Here is an 18,753-nt window from a genome sequence, read left to right on the forward strand (position 1 = left end):
GAGAATTCAGTAGCCTAGTGATCAAGTCATTGTCCCTAGACTCAAATGTCCTAGTTTTCAGATCTATAGCTGCCACTAAGTTATTATAGAACACAAGACAAATTGCACAACTCTCTTGAAATTCATGTCTGTGTTGGAAAATAATAGTAACCACCTTCCTCACATAGCTTTGGTAAGCAGTAATACATACTATTTTAGGTAACATCGTATACCATAAAGTCTTATAATTGTATTTTAAATATTACTGTGCAGTTTGTCATGTGCAATATACCACAGTCTACTTAACCAACTCTATTTTGATAGGTTTTCATAGCACTTCACATTTTTCACTATTAAAAAGGATGTCTGTGATGAAAATTCTTTTACGTGTATCCTTACACATATGTGAAATTATTTTTTTAGACTGCATTGCATGTAAAGTCAAAGATTACTCATTTGAAAGAATTTTTAGTAATTCAGAAATTTTCTACTTAAAAACTTTTTATTATAATCTATTTTGAATAAAAGGAAAACTATGAACAAACACAAAAAGTGCTGGGATTCTTATTTTAAACAACAGATGACATTCCTTATACTTGCACAGGAAAGCCAAAGTACTTCAGATTTTTAGCATTTTATTGTTTATAGTAGCCTTCTGACATCCTTGGTATTTCTGTGGCATCAGTTGTAACAGTTCCTCTTTTATTTCTGAATTCTATTTAAGTCTTTTCTCTCTTTTCCTTCTTGGTGAGTCTAGCCAAAGGTTTGTTCATGTTTATTCCTTTTTAAAAAAAAAACAGCTCTTAGTTTCATTGCCTTTTTAGTCTCTATTTCCACTATCATTTCTATTATTTTCTTCCTTCTACTAACTTTGAGCTTAGTCTGTTCTTTTTCTAGTTCCTTGAAGTGTAAAGTTAGGTCATTTTTATGAGATCTTTCTTGTTTCTTCAAGTATGCATTTTTTTTTGTTGTTTGCTATGAACTTTCCTCTAAGAACTGCTTTTGTTGTATCCCATAAGTTTTGGTTGTTGTCTTTCGATTTTCATTTGTATCAAGAAATTTTATTAATTTCCTATTTGATTTTTTCTTTGACTCATTGGTTCTTCAGGAGTATGTTGTTTAATCTCACATTTTTTAAAAAAAATTTTCCAGTTTTCTTCTTGTAATTGATTTCTAGTTTTATCCTCTTCTGGTTGAAAAGACACTTGATATGATCTCAGATCTCTTATAGAATTAACATTTCATTTAATGCCTCACTTATTTTTAATTCTAGATAATTTTAGAAAATTATTACTTCTCCACTGTGAATTTTTTTCTAACTTACTTCTTAAAAAAATTATTAAACTCAATAACAAAACTGACAGTAGTCGAGTTCAGAATTATAACCATGAAATTTATTCTCTCATCTTTGTTGATGTTGCTTAAAAACTTTGTTGACATTCTTAATTTTAGTTCCTTGGAGGTCTATCCCAGAGGAATATTCTCCATTATCTACAAGTGAATTCCTTCTCTGACACATGGGGGTGGAGGGAGGGGTCTCCTGATTTCATGAGGCATCATTTTGTTTGATTATTTATATAATTTCTAAATAATAAAAGCTGTCTAAACAACATTGATTAAGCTATTTTAGAGAAAATCACAATGCTGTTAATATATGAGACAAATTAGTTATTCTTCCAGTTGCTGTATAGAATTATTATTTTCCTGTAAACACCCATTTAATCTTTTATTGAAATATCTAGAGTGTCATATCACTTTAAAACCTAAAATTACATTATTTATATTTGACTAAAATATTTCTGCCTATTGCTACTCTTCCTGAAAATGTTTTTTTTTAATTTTTACCTTTTAACCTTGCTTCTTTCCTCATGTTGTGTTGCAACTTAATGTGTATGTCTTTTTAAAAAATTTATAAATAGACTAACATGTGTTTCAAGGGGTTTTTATTGTAATACTTTAGATTTTACCAATATATAAATTACATAAATTTTGTATTATAAGTGAAGTTTTCCAAATTCAAATTAAAGTACCTATTCAAGGATCATGGCTTTGTTATTCTATTTTTAAGTCTTAACTAATTTATAATATCAATATCTTCCACTTTAGGTTATATCAACATTTTATTAAGTGAAATAAAGTATTAAATGTGCATAGTATCATCACTTAATGATGCTCACTAAATTGTAATTTCTCTATTGCTCTTAGATGATTAAATACTGAATCTGTTTATTTGAGAGGCTAAATATAAAGTGCATAGTTTCATAATCACAGGGAATTTTATATTCTATGAAATGAGGTGGAAATGGAAGTTAACCAAATCATTTACATCATTTTAGAATTCTGAAACATATAGGAAATGCATTTATGTGAAATGTGTAGTGGAGAAATGAGAAAGGTTATCAATATTTTTAACAGTAGAAGTTTTTATCTGTACACAAAAAGGGAGAACTTGTTAAAGAATATGCCTGAAAATCTTACCCTAGCAAATGCTTTTATAGTAGTTTTGAATTGGAAAACTTTGTACAACCCATTGGAATGAAAGCAAGAGATGTAAACTCCTGCATTGGTATGTATTTGAGAGCAATGAAATTTCTTCAGTACAAACACTCATATGCATTTTAAAAGACTAGAAAAGACATAACTGTCATGCTTTAAAAATGAACCTGTAGTTACACAGATACATTGGCATATGTATGTTGCTCCATCTTTACCTGAATCTCATCAAATACAAAATACCACATCTATATAGTCCTGTAAAGCTAGACCCTACAAATCCAGAAGGTGTGTGATTAAGTTAAAATAACTTTAAAATAGCCCAGAAGTAAATGTGCTAAAGTGACTTGGATTTAGGAGCTATTTAACTGCAGTCAGAGCTTGCATGCTGCTGGACACCACAATTCTGAAAGAAAATTAGAAAATTTAGAGGACTCTGTGAGTAAAGAATTATATGGGGAAGCTAAAGAAATAAAGTTGTAATGTAAAACAAAAAACAGAATAAAAAGACCTCAGCATTCCTCCTCAGACTTAATTTGGTTAATATTGTGGAGAGAGAGGGCATACACTGATATTTTATCGAAGAGGAGCATCTCTACTGAGATTCCCAAAAATGTGTCACATTTAACTTCGTGGTCAAAAAAGTTAGATTCAGTATAAAAATGGATTAGTAAACTTCCTGTATAGATGCGAAACAGGAAAGCAGCTACCTTAAAGAAAAAACTTCAGGCCAGCACCCCATAGATATTCAATTAGAATGCATCCAAAACTGTTTCCTTGATCCCTTTTAGCCATACTGCACATAAATCAAAACTGATATTCTTAACTCGTAAAACATAGTGTCCTTCTCTTGTCTCCTTCTCTTCCTCTGGACACATGGGATCATCTGTATTTTTTTCACTGATTTTAAAAATGTGGCAAAACATACATATAACATAACATAAACATATAAAATTCACTATCTTAACCATTTTAAAGTGTACAATTCAGTGACATTCAGCACTTTCACAATGTTATTCAATTATTTCCACTATCTAGTTCCAGAAAGTTATCATCAATCCAAAAGAAAACCCTAAGAAAATTAACACATCACTGTAATTCAGCTATACTTCAATAACAAAAGAATTAATTAAAACTCAAATAAACAAAAGGAAACCCTATACTTATTAAGCCGTAACTCTTTACTCATCCCTCTCCTCAGACTCTGGGAGTGACTAATGTCCTTTGTGTCTGTATGGATTTAACTCTTCTGGATATTTCATGTAAATGGAATCATAAAATACGTGGTCTTTTCCGTCTGATTCCTTTCATTTAGCATAATGTCTTCAAGTTTTCTTCGTGTTGTAGCATGTATCATTACTTCAGTAGTTTTCATGGATGAACAATATTCCATTTTATACACACCCACAATGTCCATTCATCTGTTGATGGAAATGTGAGTTGTGTTTTTGCTGTTGTGAATAGTGCTGCTATGAATACTTTGTGCAGGCATTTGTTTGAATATCTGTGTTCCATTCTTTTGGGTCTTTATCTAGGTGTAGAGTTACCAGGTCGTGTGGCAATTCTGACAGACTGGATTCAGAGCAGCTGCACTGTGTGATATTCCCACCAGCCATGTACCGGTTTCCCAGGTGGTGCTTAGTGGTAGAGAACCCACCTGCCAATGCAGAGAGATAAGAAACACGGGCTCCATCCCTGGGTGAACATCCCCTGGAGGAGGAAATGGAAACCCACTCCAGTATTCTTGCCTGGAGAATCCCATGGACAGAGGAGCCTTGTGGACTGCAATCCATAGGGGTGCAGAGAGTCAGACATGACTGAGCTGACTCAGCAAACATGCACGAGCAGTGTATGAAGGTTAAAATTTCTCCACACTCTTGGCAACATATATTTTCACCTTTTTCCTTTTCTAATGGATATGAGTTGTTGCATCATGGTGGTCCTAAGTTCCTACATGACTGATGATATTCAGCACTTTTGGTAAGTTTTTCAGCAATTTGTATATCTCCTTTGGAAAAATATGCATTTAATTTTTTGCCCACTTTTAATTGGGTTGCTTGTCTTTTTGTTGGTAAGTTGTAAATATTATTTATATATTTTGGATACTAAAGACCCTGATAAGATATATGAATTGAAAATGTTTTCTACCAATTTCTGGGTTGTCCGAAATCTCCTGATAGTGTCTTTTAATGAACAAAATAAATTTTGATGAAATCTGATTTATCTGTTATCTTTTGTTCCTTATGCTCTTTATGTGTATCTAAGAAATCATTGCCAAGTCCAAGATCATGAAGATTTACCTGTTTTCTTCTAAGAGTTTTAGCTCTTAGTTTTAGGACTATGAAGTGTTTTGAGTTTTTTTTATATGTGGCATGAGGTAAACATACAACTTCATTCTTCTGCAAATGGATATACAGTAGTCCCAGAAAATACTGAAAATACTCTCCCTTTCCTTATTGAATGTTCTTGGCACCCTTGTTGAAATTTAGTTGGCCATAGATATTGGACTTATTTCTGTACTCTCAAGTCTGTCTCCTTGGTTTACAAGTTACCCTTATGCCAGTGCCACTTTTTAAAGTTAATTTTTATTGGAGTATACTTGCTTCACACTGTTGTGCTAGCTTCTGCTGTAAGCAGAGTGAAACAGCCATATATATCAGTATCTCTCCTCTTTTTTGAATTTCCTTCTCATTTAGGTCACCAGAGGACCTTAATTAAGTAAAGTTCTCTGTGCTAGACAGTAGATTGTCATTAGTTATCTATTTTATATATATATATATATATATATATATATATTATAGCTGTGTATATGTGTCAGCCTCAGTCTCCTAATTCAGCCTGCCCTCCTCCCACTTGGTGTCCATGTTTGTTCTCTGTTTCTGCTTTGCAAATAAGTTCATCTGTATCATTTTTCTAGATTGCACATATAAGCAACATTATTTGATATTTGTTTTTCTTTTTCTGTCTTACTTCACTCTATGACAGTTTCTAGGCCTGTCCACGTCTCTGCAAATAGTACAATTTCACCCCTCCTTATAGTTGAGTAATATGTGTATTCAATGGAATATTACTCAGCTGATAAAAGGAACAAAATTCGAGTGACTGAGCACACACACATGCCATATCTTCTTTATCCCATCCCTCTTTTGATGGACATTTAGGTTGCTTTTGTAACCTAAATGGCTATTGTAAATATTGCTGCAATGAACATTGAGGTACATGTATCTTTTTGAATTATCTTTTTCTCTAGGAAAATGCCCAGCACTGGTATTGCTGGGTCATATGGTAGTTCTATTTTTTTTAGTTTTTCAAGGAATCCCCATAGTGTTCTCCATTGTGGCTGGACCAATTTATATTACCATCAACAGTGTAAGTGGATTCTCTTTTCTCCATACCCTCTCTAGCATTTGTTTGCAGATTTTTTGATGATGGCTATTCTGACTGGTGTGAGGCTACAAAACTACAAAATTCATTGTAGTTTTGATTTGCATTTCTTTGATAATTAGTTATGATGAGCATCATTTCATGTGTTTGTTGGCAATCTGTATGTCTCCTTTGGAGAAATGTCTATTTAGGCCTTCTGTCCATTTTTTGATTAGGTTATTTGTTTGTTTTTTTGTGTTTTTGACCTTCCCTGGTGACTCAGAGGGTAAAACGTCTGCCTGCAATGCAGGAGACCGGGGTTCTATCCCTGGGTCGGGATCAATCCAGAAATGGAAATGGAAATGGAAACCCACTCCAGTATTCTTGCCTGGAAAATTCCATGGACAGAGGAGCCTGGTGGGCTACAGTCCATGGGATCGTAAAGAGTTGGACATGACTGAGTGACTTCACTATCACTATATTGAACATGAGCTATTTGTATATTTTGGAGATTAACCACTTGTTGGTTGTTCATTTGCAAATGTTTTATCCCATTCTGAGGTTGTCTTTTTGTCTTATTTATGGCTTCCTTTGCTGTGCTTTTAAATTAAATTAGGTCCCATTTGTTGTTTTTTTTTTTTTTTAGTTTGTTTGTTTTTATTTTCATTACTATAGGAGATGGGTCAAAATATCTTGCTGTGATTTATGCCACAGAGTGTTCTGCCTATGCTTTCCTCTAAGAGTTTTATAGAATTCTTACATTTAGGAGTAGAACAGCCTTACATTTAGCTATTTAATCCATTTTGAGTTTATTTTTGTGTATAGTGTTAGGGAGTGTTCTAATTTCATTCTTTTACATGTACCTGTCCAGTTTTCCCAGCACCACTTACTGAAGAGACTGTCTTTTCTCCATTGTATATTCTCATCTCCTTTATCAAAGATAAGGTGCCCATAGGCATGTGGGTTTATCTCTTGGCTTGCTATCTTGTTCCATTGATTTATATCTTTGCTTTTGTTTCACTACCAAATTGTCTTGATTACTGTAGCTTTGTAGTATATTCTGAAGTCAGGGAGCTGATTCCTCCAGCTCCATTTTTCTTTCTCAAGATTGCTTTGGCTATTCAGTGTCTTTAGTGTTTCCATACAAACTGTAAAACTTCTTGTTCTAATTCTGTGAAAGATGCCATTGGTAATTTGATAGGGATTGTATTGAATCTGTAGATTGCTTTGGGTAGTATAGTCATTTTTACAATAGTGATTTTTTTCTATCCAAGAACATGGTATATCTTTCCATCTGTTTGTGTCATTTTTTTAAAAATTTCTTTCATCAGTATCTTATAGCTTTCTAAACCTGTTAGTAAGTGCAAGCTCAGTCAGCTCACTGCATGGCAGGCAACTTAAGTGAGAGGGGAGATGCTGAGGCAAGGAATACAATGTTATGCAGAGAGCTGGCTGGCTGAGAAGATGGCAGACTAATGTCTCAAAACAAACATATCATAGGGGTCTGGATGCCAGATTCTTTCATAAAACAGAGAGGGGGAGGAGTTGAAGGGGTAAAGACCATTATTTTGCAAACATCTTCTGGAATGGCCAACCTCAGGAACAGGATGTGTTACCCCTTCAAGCAGAGAGCCAGTGTTCCCTGAGGCAGGCCATTATGTATAATTACAATAACAAAAGCAATGAGAAACCAAAGTTAAAGTCAATGAAACAGATCCATTATGGAGTCAGAATTGGCTCTTCCCTGCAAGTACAGGTGTTTTACCTCCTTAGGTAGGTTTATTCCTAGGAATAAACTGTCTAGGAATAAATGAAACTGCAGTGGTAAATGGGATTGGTTCCTAATTTCTCTTTCTGATCTTTCATTGTTAGTCTATAGGATGCAAGAGATTTCTGTGCATTAGTTTTGTGTCCTGCGATCTCTAGTGGAAGAGGAAATTGTAGCAGACTGGGATGCACATGCACTCTCCAGGGAAGTTGGTCCTGGACCTGCACTGGCTGATAGGGCCCTTAGTGGAAGCAGCAACAACAGTCTACACTGGCCTCTGGGGTCCAAGATGATGGTCACAGATCATGACACTGTAGGCAGTGTCCTGCAGCCCATGACCACAACAGAGAAAGAAACTCCTATGGCAAGTCCACCCCTCTCCTCCTACCTTCCTGAACAATGGTCCCTTGCCTCTCTGATAGGCCCAGGCTTCTTCCCAGACTCCCTCATTTGCGGTACACTACACCTAGCACCCATGGGCTATCTTCACGCAGCCAACCCCAGGCCTCTCCCTGGGTCTGGCCTCCGAAACCAAGCCTAGCCGCCAGCCCCCACCACCCCTCTGGACAAGCATCACAGGCACAGGGCCTCCTTGCGAGTCTCTCTCCACACTGCCCTCTGTTGCTGTGCTCTTCTTCCAGCTCTCCCCTTTTCCAAAGCCCCTTCTCTGACCCCACCAGTGAGGGGGCTTCCCAGCGTATGGAAACCTTTCCTCCTTCACAGCTCCCTCCCAGAGCCACAGGTCCTGTCCTGGTTCCTCTCATTGTTCCCCTTCCTTTTTCTTTTGACCTACTCAGTTACTCAGATTTTCCTGCCCTTTTGGAAGTCTGAGGTCTTGTGTCGGCATTCAGTAGACATTTGGTGAGAGTCGTTTCATATGTGGATGTATTTTTGATACATCTGTGGGAAGAAGGTGAGCTCCATATCCTGCTACTCCACCATCTTGATCCCTTCCTCCAATGCCGTTGTTTTGATTACTATGGCTTTGCAGTTAGTTTTGCAGTCAGGAAGTATGATTGCCTTGACTTTTCAGAGTCCCTTGCAGTCCCATGGTAACTTTATAATCAGGTTTCCCTTTCTGCAATATGGTAATTGGATTTTGATAGAGATTTCATTGATTTTATACATCACTTTGGGGAGTACTGCCATCTTAACAAAATTAAATCTTACAATTCATGAACATGAGAAATCTTTACATTTATTTAAGCTTTTTCTATTTTTACAGCAAGTTTCATTGTTTTTGAAGTGCAGGTTTTCTTTGTTAAAATTATTTCTAAGTATTTTATTCTTTTTGATGCTATTATAAATGGAATTGTTTGCTAAATTTTGTTATTGTTCATTGATAATGTATAGATATACAAATAATATTTGTGTGTTGATATATCCTCTAACTTTCCTGAATTTGCTTATTCCTTTATCAGTTATATTGTGCATTCTTTAAGATTTTACATACAAAAGATCCTGTTATCTGAGAATATATTTAGTTATTTATTCTATTACCATGTGGATGCCTCTTAGTATTTTTATGGCCTAATTACTCTAGCTATAACTTCCAGTAGTGTTCAATAGAAGTGTAAAAGTGAAATCATTTTCTTTTTTCTCATTAAGGGAAAAGCTTTCGGTATTTCACCATTGACAGTTATGCTAGATGTGGGTTATTCATAAGTGCCCTTTATCTTGTTGAGTAAGATCCTTCTATTTCTAGACTGCTGAATGGTATCATCATGAAATGGGATTCCTGGGTGGCGCTGGTGGTCAAGAATCCACCTGCCAATGCAGGAGATGCAAGGACGTGGGTTTGATATCTGGGACAGGAGATCCCCTGGAGTAGGAAATAGCACCCTAAGCAAGCATTGGTGAGTGGAAAATCAGATGGCTGAGGAACCTGGTGGGCTATAGTCCAAGGGGTTATGAATAGTTGGATGCAGATGAGCACATCATCATCAAATGGACTAGATTTAGTGATGTGTTTTTGTGCTTCAATTGAGATGACTACATTTTTTTTTTTTAACTTTCCTTCATAAGGATTATATTATATCGATTTTTCATGTTATGTCCCTTTTACATTCATGGAATAAATCCCTCTTTGTTATGGTATTTAATCCTTTAATAGATATTAGATTCAGTTTGCTAGTATGTTATCCAGGACTTTTGCATCTGTGTTCATTAGAGATATTGGTCAGCACATCAGTTCTTCCAGTCAGGTAGCCAAAGTATTGGAGCTTCAGCATCAGTCCTACCAAAGAATATTCAGGACTGATCTCCTTTAGAATTGACTGGTTGGATCGCCTTACAGTCCTGGGGACTCTCAAGAGTCTTCTCCAACACCACAGTTCAAAGGCATCAATTCTTCAGCACTCAGCTTTCTTTATAGTTCAACTCTCACATCCATACATGACTCCTGGAAAAAAACATAGCTTTGACTAGGTAGACATTAGTTGGCAATATAATGTCTCTGCTTTTTAATATGCTGTCTAGGTTGGTCATAGCTTTTCTTCCAAGGAGCAAGCATCTTTTAATTTCATGGCTTAAAATTTCAAGCAAATTTTAATTTCATTTGAAGCCCCCCAAAATAAAGTCTCTAATTGTTTCCCCATCTATTTGCCATGAAGTGATGGGACCAGATGCCATGATCTTCATTTTTTGAATGTTGAGTTTTAAGGCAGCTTTTTCACTCTCTTTCACCTTCATCAAGAGGCTCTTTAGTTTCTCTTTACTTTCTGCCATAAGGGTGGTATCATCTACATATCTGAGGTTATTGATATTTCTCCTGGCAATCTTGATTCCAGCTCATGCTTTATCCAACCCAGCATTTCGCATGTTGTACTCTGCATGGAAGTTAAATAAGCATGGTGACAATATACAGCCTTGACGTACTCCTTTCTCCAATTTGGAATCAGTCCACTGTTCCATGTCCAGTTCTAACTGTTGCTTCTTGACCTGCATACAGGTTTCTCAAGAGGCAGGTCAGGTGGTCTGGTATTCCCATCTCTTGAAGAATTTTCCACAGTTTGTTGTGATCCACACTGTCAAAGGCTTTGGCATAGTCAATAAAGCAGAAGTAGATGTTTTTCTGGAACTCTCTTACTTTTTTGATGATCCAACAGATGTTGGCAATTTGATCTCTGGTTCCTCTGCCTTTTCTAAATCCAACTTGAATATCTGGAAGTTCACTAGGCTTCTATTAAAAAAAAAAAAAACAAAACATACTGTTGAAGCCTGGCTTGGAGAACTTTGAGCATTACTTTGCTAGCATGTGAGATGAGTGCAATTGTGTGGTAGTTTGAACATTCTTTGGCATTGCCTTTCTTTGGGATTGGAATGAAAACTGACATTTTCCAGTCCTGAGACCACAGCTGAATTTTCCAAATTTGCTGGCATGTTGAGTGCAGCCCTTTCACAGCATCATCTTTTAGGACTTGAAATAGCTCAACTGGAATTCTGTCACCTCCACTAGCTTTGTTCGTAGTGATGCTTCCTAAGGCCCATTTGACTTCGCATTCCAGGATGTCTGGCTCTAGGTGAGTAATTACCCCATCGTGGTTATCTGGGTCATTAAGAATGTGTGTATATATATATATATATATATATATATATATATATATATATTTTATAGTTCAGTGTATTTTTTCCACCTCTTATTAACGTCTTCTACTTCTGTTAGATCCATACCATTTCTGTCTTTTATTGTGCCAATCTTTGCATGAAGTGTTCCCTTGGTATCTCTAATTTTCTTGAAGAGATCTCTAGCCTTTCCCATTCTATTGTTTTCCTCTATTTCTTTGCATTGATCACTGAGGAAGTCTTTCTTATCTCTCCTTGCTATTCTTTGAAACTCTGCATTCAAATGAGTATATCTTTACTTTTCTCCTTTGCCTTTCACTTCTCTTCTTTTCTCAGCTATTTGTAAGCCCTCCTCAGACAGCCATTTTGCCTCTTTGCATTTCTTTTTCTTGGGGATAGTCTTGATCAACACCTCCTGTACAATGTCACAAACCTCCATTCATAGTTCTTCAGGGACTCTGTCTATCAGATCTAATCCCTTGAATCTGTAACTTTCACTGTATAACCTTAGGAGATTTGATTTAGGTCATACCTGAATGGTCTAGTGGTTTTCCCTACTTTGTTCAATTTAAGTCTGAATTTGGCAATAAGGAGTTCATGATCTATCTGAGCCACAGTCAGCTCCTGGTCATGTTTTTGCTGACTGTGTAGAACTTCTCCATCTTTGGCTGCAGAGAATATAATCAATCTGATTTCAGTATTGACCATCTGGTGATGTCCATGTGTAGAGTCATCTCTTGTGTTATTTGAAGAGGATGTTTACTATGTATGATCAGTGTGTTCTCTTGGCAAAACTCTGTTAGCCTTTGCCTTGCTTCATTTTGTACTCCCATGCCATCTTGCCTGTTAATCTATGTATCTCTTGACTTCTTACTTTTGTATTCTAGTCCCTTATGTATGGATGTGAGAGTTGGACTGTAAAGAAAGCTGAGTGCCGAAAAATTGATGCTTTTGAACTGTGGTGTTAGAGAAGACTTGAGAGTCCCTTGGACTGCAAGGAGATCCAGCCAGTCCATCCTAAAGGAGATCAGTTCTGGGTGTTCACTGGAAGGACTGATGTTGAAGCTGAGACGCCAATACTTTGGCCACCTGCTGTGAAGAGCCGACTCATTGGAAAAGACCCTGATGCTGGGAAAGATTGAGGGCAGGAGGAGAAAGGGATGGCAGAGGATGAGATGGTTGGATGGCATCACCAATTCAGTGGACATGAGTTTGAGCAAGCTCCAGGAGATGGTGAAGGAGAGGGAAGCCAGATGTGCTGCAGTCCATGGGGTCACAAAGAGTCAGACCGACTAAGAGACTGAACAACAACAGCAATGCCAAAACACTCAACCTCATTTTGATTAAAAAAAAAAAAAAAAAAAACACCTAAGAAAGCTGCATCTTGCAGACACATTATTTAAAGTCAAATCATAGAAACATCAATTGTACACACTTCAATTTTTTACTACAGCCCCTCTCTTATGAAAAAATATCTAACTTACTACTTTAGGAATAGACAGGATAAAGTAATTTTCCAAAGTTTAGGTCAATTCAAGCTTGGTTAAATTATCATTATTCACTGGTTCTTTGCTACCTGTTCTCAAAGCAGTCCACAGTCTTTCTCTAGTCAATTTCTAAGTCCTCTGACCTATTTGACATGTACAGAATCTGCTTCCCATCTGCTCATCTTAATACCCCTAATGTTTAATTCTTATTTTTAAACCTAATGCCACCTCAGTTCTTTCATCTCTAGGAAAAAACTTTTTTGATCATTGAATCAAAGTGGCTATTTTCACCTGGTTGCTCCAAGTTTTGTTCATGCTTACTGCCATACCCTGAACCTAACCCTAGATACTCCGTTCTAGATTTGCCTGGCATCAGGATGTCTTCCACTGCTACCAAAGCAGAAAGTAAAGAGGGAGAATGGGTAAAACAAGACACTGCATTGGTAGAACCAGATTACACTCCCTGTTACCATTAATTTCAAGACTCTTAAACAATGTGACCCTCTTTCATCCTCTGTTAAGTGGAAACAATGGGAATGACATCAGAGGGCTATGACATTAAGAGGATATGAGCAAAAATACTCTATAAAACCCAACATACTGCCATTATAAAATATGCTAATTTTGAAAATATCTTTTTAATATTCTGAGATATAGCACTGATATCTTTCTCCTTTAGAAACCGTATTTAAAGTGATGGTTAAGAATACTCAGCATGGGGCTATTATCACTAAACTTTGAGTGTGTAATTGATTTTATAGGTTTCGTGAATTCTCTAGAGTAGCAGTCCTCAACCTTTGTGGCACCTGGGACTGGTTTCATGGTAGACAATTTTTCCGTGGACTGGAGTCAGGGAGATGGTCTTGTTTGGCCTGCCACTCACCTCCTGCTGTGCATCCTGGTTCCTACCAGGCCACAGACCAGTATCAGCCCACAGCCCTGGGGCTGGGGACCCCTGTTCTAGGTGTATACCCAAGAGAAACTCATGCACATGCAGAACAAAAGACATGGCTGAAACTGGTCATAGAATTACTGTATGTAATAGCATACAATGCAAATATCTATAGACCAAAGAATGGGTAAAAATACAATGACATATTCATATAACTGAGTACAATATATGAGTTATAGTGAATAAACTTCAGCTACATGGACAAATCTCAATGTACTCAGGCTAAATATGTTGAAGGAATATATATTATTGAACAATTGTATTTGTAAAAAATTCAAAAACAGTAAAAACTAAAAATGACAATTTTAACATATATGTGTGGTAAAACTGTAGAGTATCAAGATAATGGTAAACAAAATATAGGATAGTGGTTACTTTGGTGGTGCAGATAGGAAAGAGTATCAGATGAGGAAGAGCAAATGAATGGTGGCAAAGGTACGTTTTAGTTCTTAATTTCTGAAGCTGGATGGTGAATATAATGATGTCTATTAATAAACTTTCAACTATGCATACTATTTTATAATGAACATTTCTAAGAGTTCTAAAGCCAACAGCTAAAATTCAGTAACCTTATTCATTAAGGAGAGTGGCTGGCAAAATATTCCTGTTCTGGTTTCATGCATTTCTCTTGGTGATAAGACAGCTTTATCAATGTTATCTGAGCTATTCCTTAATCCATAAATCTTCCCATTTACTCTATTTTTGGAGCCTATTAAAGAAGGATTGGAGTCCTTGAAATAGTTATTTTGAATATATATTAAATTTCTCTTAATACTGTCATGTCCTGGGGATTGAGATACACTGGGTGATGTTGGACAAATGAACATTTATGTTTCAATTTTCACTCAGTGGTGTCCAACCCTTTGCGACCCCATGGACTATACAGTCCATGGAATTCTCCAGGCCAGAATACTGGAGTAGGTAGCCTTTCCCTTCTCCAGGGGATATTCCCAACCCATGAGAGACTTTTATTCTGGGGCCGGAGGTAGAGAACCTTGTGTTCTTTTTATCTTTCCTTTTTGTTCAATATCCAGTAAATGGGCTTCTCTGGTTGCTCAGACAGTAAAGAATCTGCCTGCAATATGGGAGACCTGGGTTTGATCCACGGGTCCGGAAGATCCCCTGAAGAAGGGAATGGCTACCCACTCCAGTATTCCTGCCTGGAGAATCCCGTGGACAGCGGAGCCTGGCAGGCTGCAGTCCATGGGGTCACAAAGGGTCAGACACGACTGAGCAACTAGCACTTTTGTTCAATATCCAATAAATGAACTTTTTCCTTCAAGAGCCTAGTAGTTTCTGATGCTTAATTTAGTATTAGGTGAATTAGAGACAACTTAGAGACAAATGGACCAGGTTGCCTATAAATTATTGAAGCAAACTCATATAATCCGTTCTACCAAAACCCTTCTAGGAGTGTCTTAGAATAAATCAGATGTATTTATGTTCTCCTGCCCACTCTCAGAACACTAGGCACCATTCCAGAATCAAATTTTGAAGTCCTGGGTGGATGTCCTATTTCTTTCCTAAACATTATTAAAACATTTTAGTTTGTTGAAAACAAAGAATATTACTCTTCCTCCACAGCTTTACCCTACCTTAACTCTCTCTGTAGATTTTAATAAGTAATTAATCTCTGGACACTTTTTTTTTTTTTTTTACAAAAATTAAAGACAGTAGTTGAACTATGATACTCTTTTTTTTTTTTTTTGAACTATGATACTCTTATGTTTTCAGTTAAATAGAATATTTAATGTTGCTTTCTTTATTATCAAATTTGTTTTTTGCTATAGTATATTTCTTCTATGATAGGGTATTTGAAAAACATGCTGCTGGTTTTCTTTCTAAAACCTTTGGCTAACATTAGCTCAAACTACTTTTATTTTGCCCTTGAGATAGACTTGCTTAAATATTACTTTTCTTACTAACCTCAACTGCCTGACACAGTATATTACTTTTTGAGTCACTGTCCTCCTTTTCATTTTCAATATTTTCTTAGCCATAACTTTAAGAAAAGGCTTTTGTAAAGCCATATTGAATACTGCTAGCTCTTTATTTTCTTTTCTGTGAAAATTGTAACATACTGTAGTTCAATTATAGGGCTCTTACTCTCTACCCTAGAGACTAAGATTTGACTTGATTCCCATCTGTATTCATTTTCTTTTTTTCCTCTTTCAATTCTAGGTTCTCTTTGTTTAAAACTGTGGGTGCCCAGTTTAAAAAAAAATCCATTGTGGTTAATTTCTTTTTGTCTAATTCCAATACAGCTCTGATATTTTTTCCTTACCTATTGCCTATAACATCATTAGCAATACTGTCAGACCAGAACATCTTGAGAAAAAGGAAACCAAAATGAATGACTCCACTGTCTTTAAGTGTTTTGAAAACATGTGGATGGTTCCACTTGCTTCCTAAAAACCAAAAACATCAGTGATCACATTTTTTTGCACAAAAATAGATTTTTCTTGATTTTAAAAAGTGAAAAAAGTGAAAGTGTAGTCGCTCAGTTGTGCTCACTCTTTGTGACCCCATGGACTATATAACCCACCAGGCTCCTCTGTCCATGGAATTCTCTAGGCGAGAACACTGGAGTGGGTTGCCATTCCATTCTCCAGGGGATCTTCCCAACCCAGGGATCGAACCCAGGTCTCCTGCACTGCAGGCAGATTCTTTACCATCTGAGCCACCAAGTAAGCCAGTTTTGAAGAGTAATACAAGTTAAGTGTTAACAACAAAATACATAAGAACACATTCTCTAAAAATTGTTCATCTCCTAGAAACTTATAGTCTAAGATCAACACATGCCAGATAGAAGGCTATTCACATTTCATGTATAAACAAGTTTTTACCACATGTATTAATTTCCTTCTAACTTCAATGCTCATATGTAAAGAGTGTCCATCTCACTGTTGTCTTAAATGGACTTGATCTCCCAATCTCTAGGAGATAGGAAGTCCCATCTCCTAGAAATCTGAGAAATGAAAATGATAGTAAAAGAAATGATAATAATATAATAATAATAGTGGTTAATGTCATTAAGTCCTTGCTATGTGGCTGAAACTAGCACTCTGTGTACATTGCATTACTTTATCCTCACAAAAAGTTCTAAAGATATGTATGTGTCCTTTGTGTTACAGATAAGGAAACTGAGGCTTGGAGGGGTATTTTTGATGATCACTTAAACAATGTTAAAGGTGAAATTCTGTCCAGATTTTTGTTCCAGAAAACAAACAATGAATCCTCTCACCTGGAAAGAGGGAGGAAAAAGACTGTATCTTAAAAAAAGGCAATGGCAGAAAATATATAGATATAAAATTAAAACAATAATAAAATATGAATCTATATAAACAAAATAAATCTATACAGGCTAAATATGGAAAAGTTGGTTATTTTTTCATTTTTCACAACTTAGAAATGATACTTTAGGTATCATTAATTAGTGTGGTTATTAAACATATAAACTTTAACAGTACATGAGAGTGTTGATTAAATGGAACTCTTCAGTGTAATTGGTACGAGCATATACAAGCTTTTGTAACAACACAGAGAATTTTCTTGGTACCTTTTTCATTTATTCTTTCTATGGTCTACAGAAGACAGCCATGTTCGCACTTAATGAATTTCTAGTTTCTAAAGTCTCTAATTCCCACTCTTGCCATAAGACACACTTTGCTCCTCAGTGCCCCAATCCAATTTAATTTCTATTCTGATCCCATAGCCTAAAATAGATGGCAAAGGGAACATTAAAGTAGTAAATAGATGAGTCCATTGAAAAAGGAATAAAGAAAACGATGACAAGATCTCAGAGCAAAAATGTGAAGCAGAAAAATGATCAAGGATGTTTTTTAAGCAAAGAAAGATGAAGGAGAACATTGAACAAACTAAACACAGTTTTAAAATAGCAAATATACATATGTATATATTTAAATACTGTATGACCAGGGAATGAGTTCAATCTTAGTAGCATAAGACATAGGCATTCTAGATTTTAAAAGTACCTGAGAAACTGGTTAGAGACAAAAGACAATTGACCTGATCTTTCTTTTAATGGAGGTGAGTCTGCTATAAAGTCAAAGATGATATATACCCTGTGCAACAGAATAGCATGGTATGTGAACCCAGGTGGAGGTCTTTAGCTCCTTCCCAGAGTCTGGGAAAACATAAGAATAAGGGAAAGGATAAAAATCTTAGTTCTGTTTCTGTAAAAATTACAGTGTATTGATATCCAGTATGGAAGTGGAGTCTTCCTAATATTCATGATCAGAAATGCTATTTATTCTGAAGTGAATCATAGTGTACCTGTAAAATCCATGTTTTATGTTAGCCAGCTAACCAGGAAGGTTAGTCCCTTTCTTCTGTAAGGAACTTTGGGATGCAAACATGTAACACCATTCATGTTGTCTAGGATTCTGACCACTGAGAGAGAGTTGATTATTGGATAGGATGTGAAGTAGACAGGAAGAGAAATTGGCTAATATATTAATGATAGAATCAGAGTCTACAACAGATAACTAATATGGAATCATGTTCTATTTACTAATTTCTTCTAAAATAAATTTACTTGTTTCCACATGAAGCTACTGGACATGACATTTAAAAACATGCAACTTTTAATTATTGGAATCTAGAGAGTGTGCCAAGAGTATTTTTTAAAATAGAGATCTTTATTAGGTGGGTAATATGATTATTTTGTATGAGGACATTTATTGGAAAGCAGTGTTAGACTGGTAATTGATTCTTCTTTTTCTCCTTCTCTTCCATCCTCCTCCTCCTCATTCTTTTTCTGCTTCATCAAATTCTTGAGTTGATTTTAAACTAACATCTATTATCTTTCTCTAGCTATGAAATTACTCTTAAGATTTGAGGAATTTTTTTAAAAAACATGAGGTAAATATTTACGTATAGTTACAATTTGGGGGAATACACAAGTATTTGTTATTAAAACGATTAATTTGTGTCAAGTTGTCTTCTTTTCCCCTAAACTTAGGATAAGGATCCTAAACATTACATAAATTGCAGAGATTTAATTAAAAGCTTGAAGAAATGTGTTACTGTTAATTGAATTCTTGTTACAGTTACCTTTGCAAACCAGTGTTAATGAAACTCCAGTTCAAAGTGGATGGGTTTGGGGAATTAAAATAGCTATTTAT

The sequence above is a fragment of the Dama dama genome, chromosome 3 (assembly GCF_033118175.1).
Source record: "Dama dama isolate Ldn47 chromosome 3, ASM3311817v1, whole genome shotgun sequence".
Lineage (NCBI taxonomy): Eukaryota > Metazoa > Chordata > Mammalia > Artiodactyla > Cervidae > Dama > Dama dama.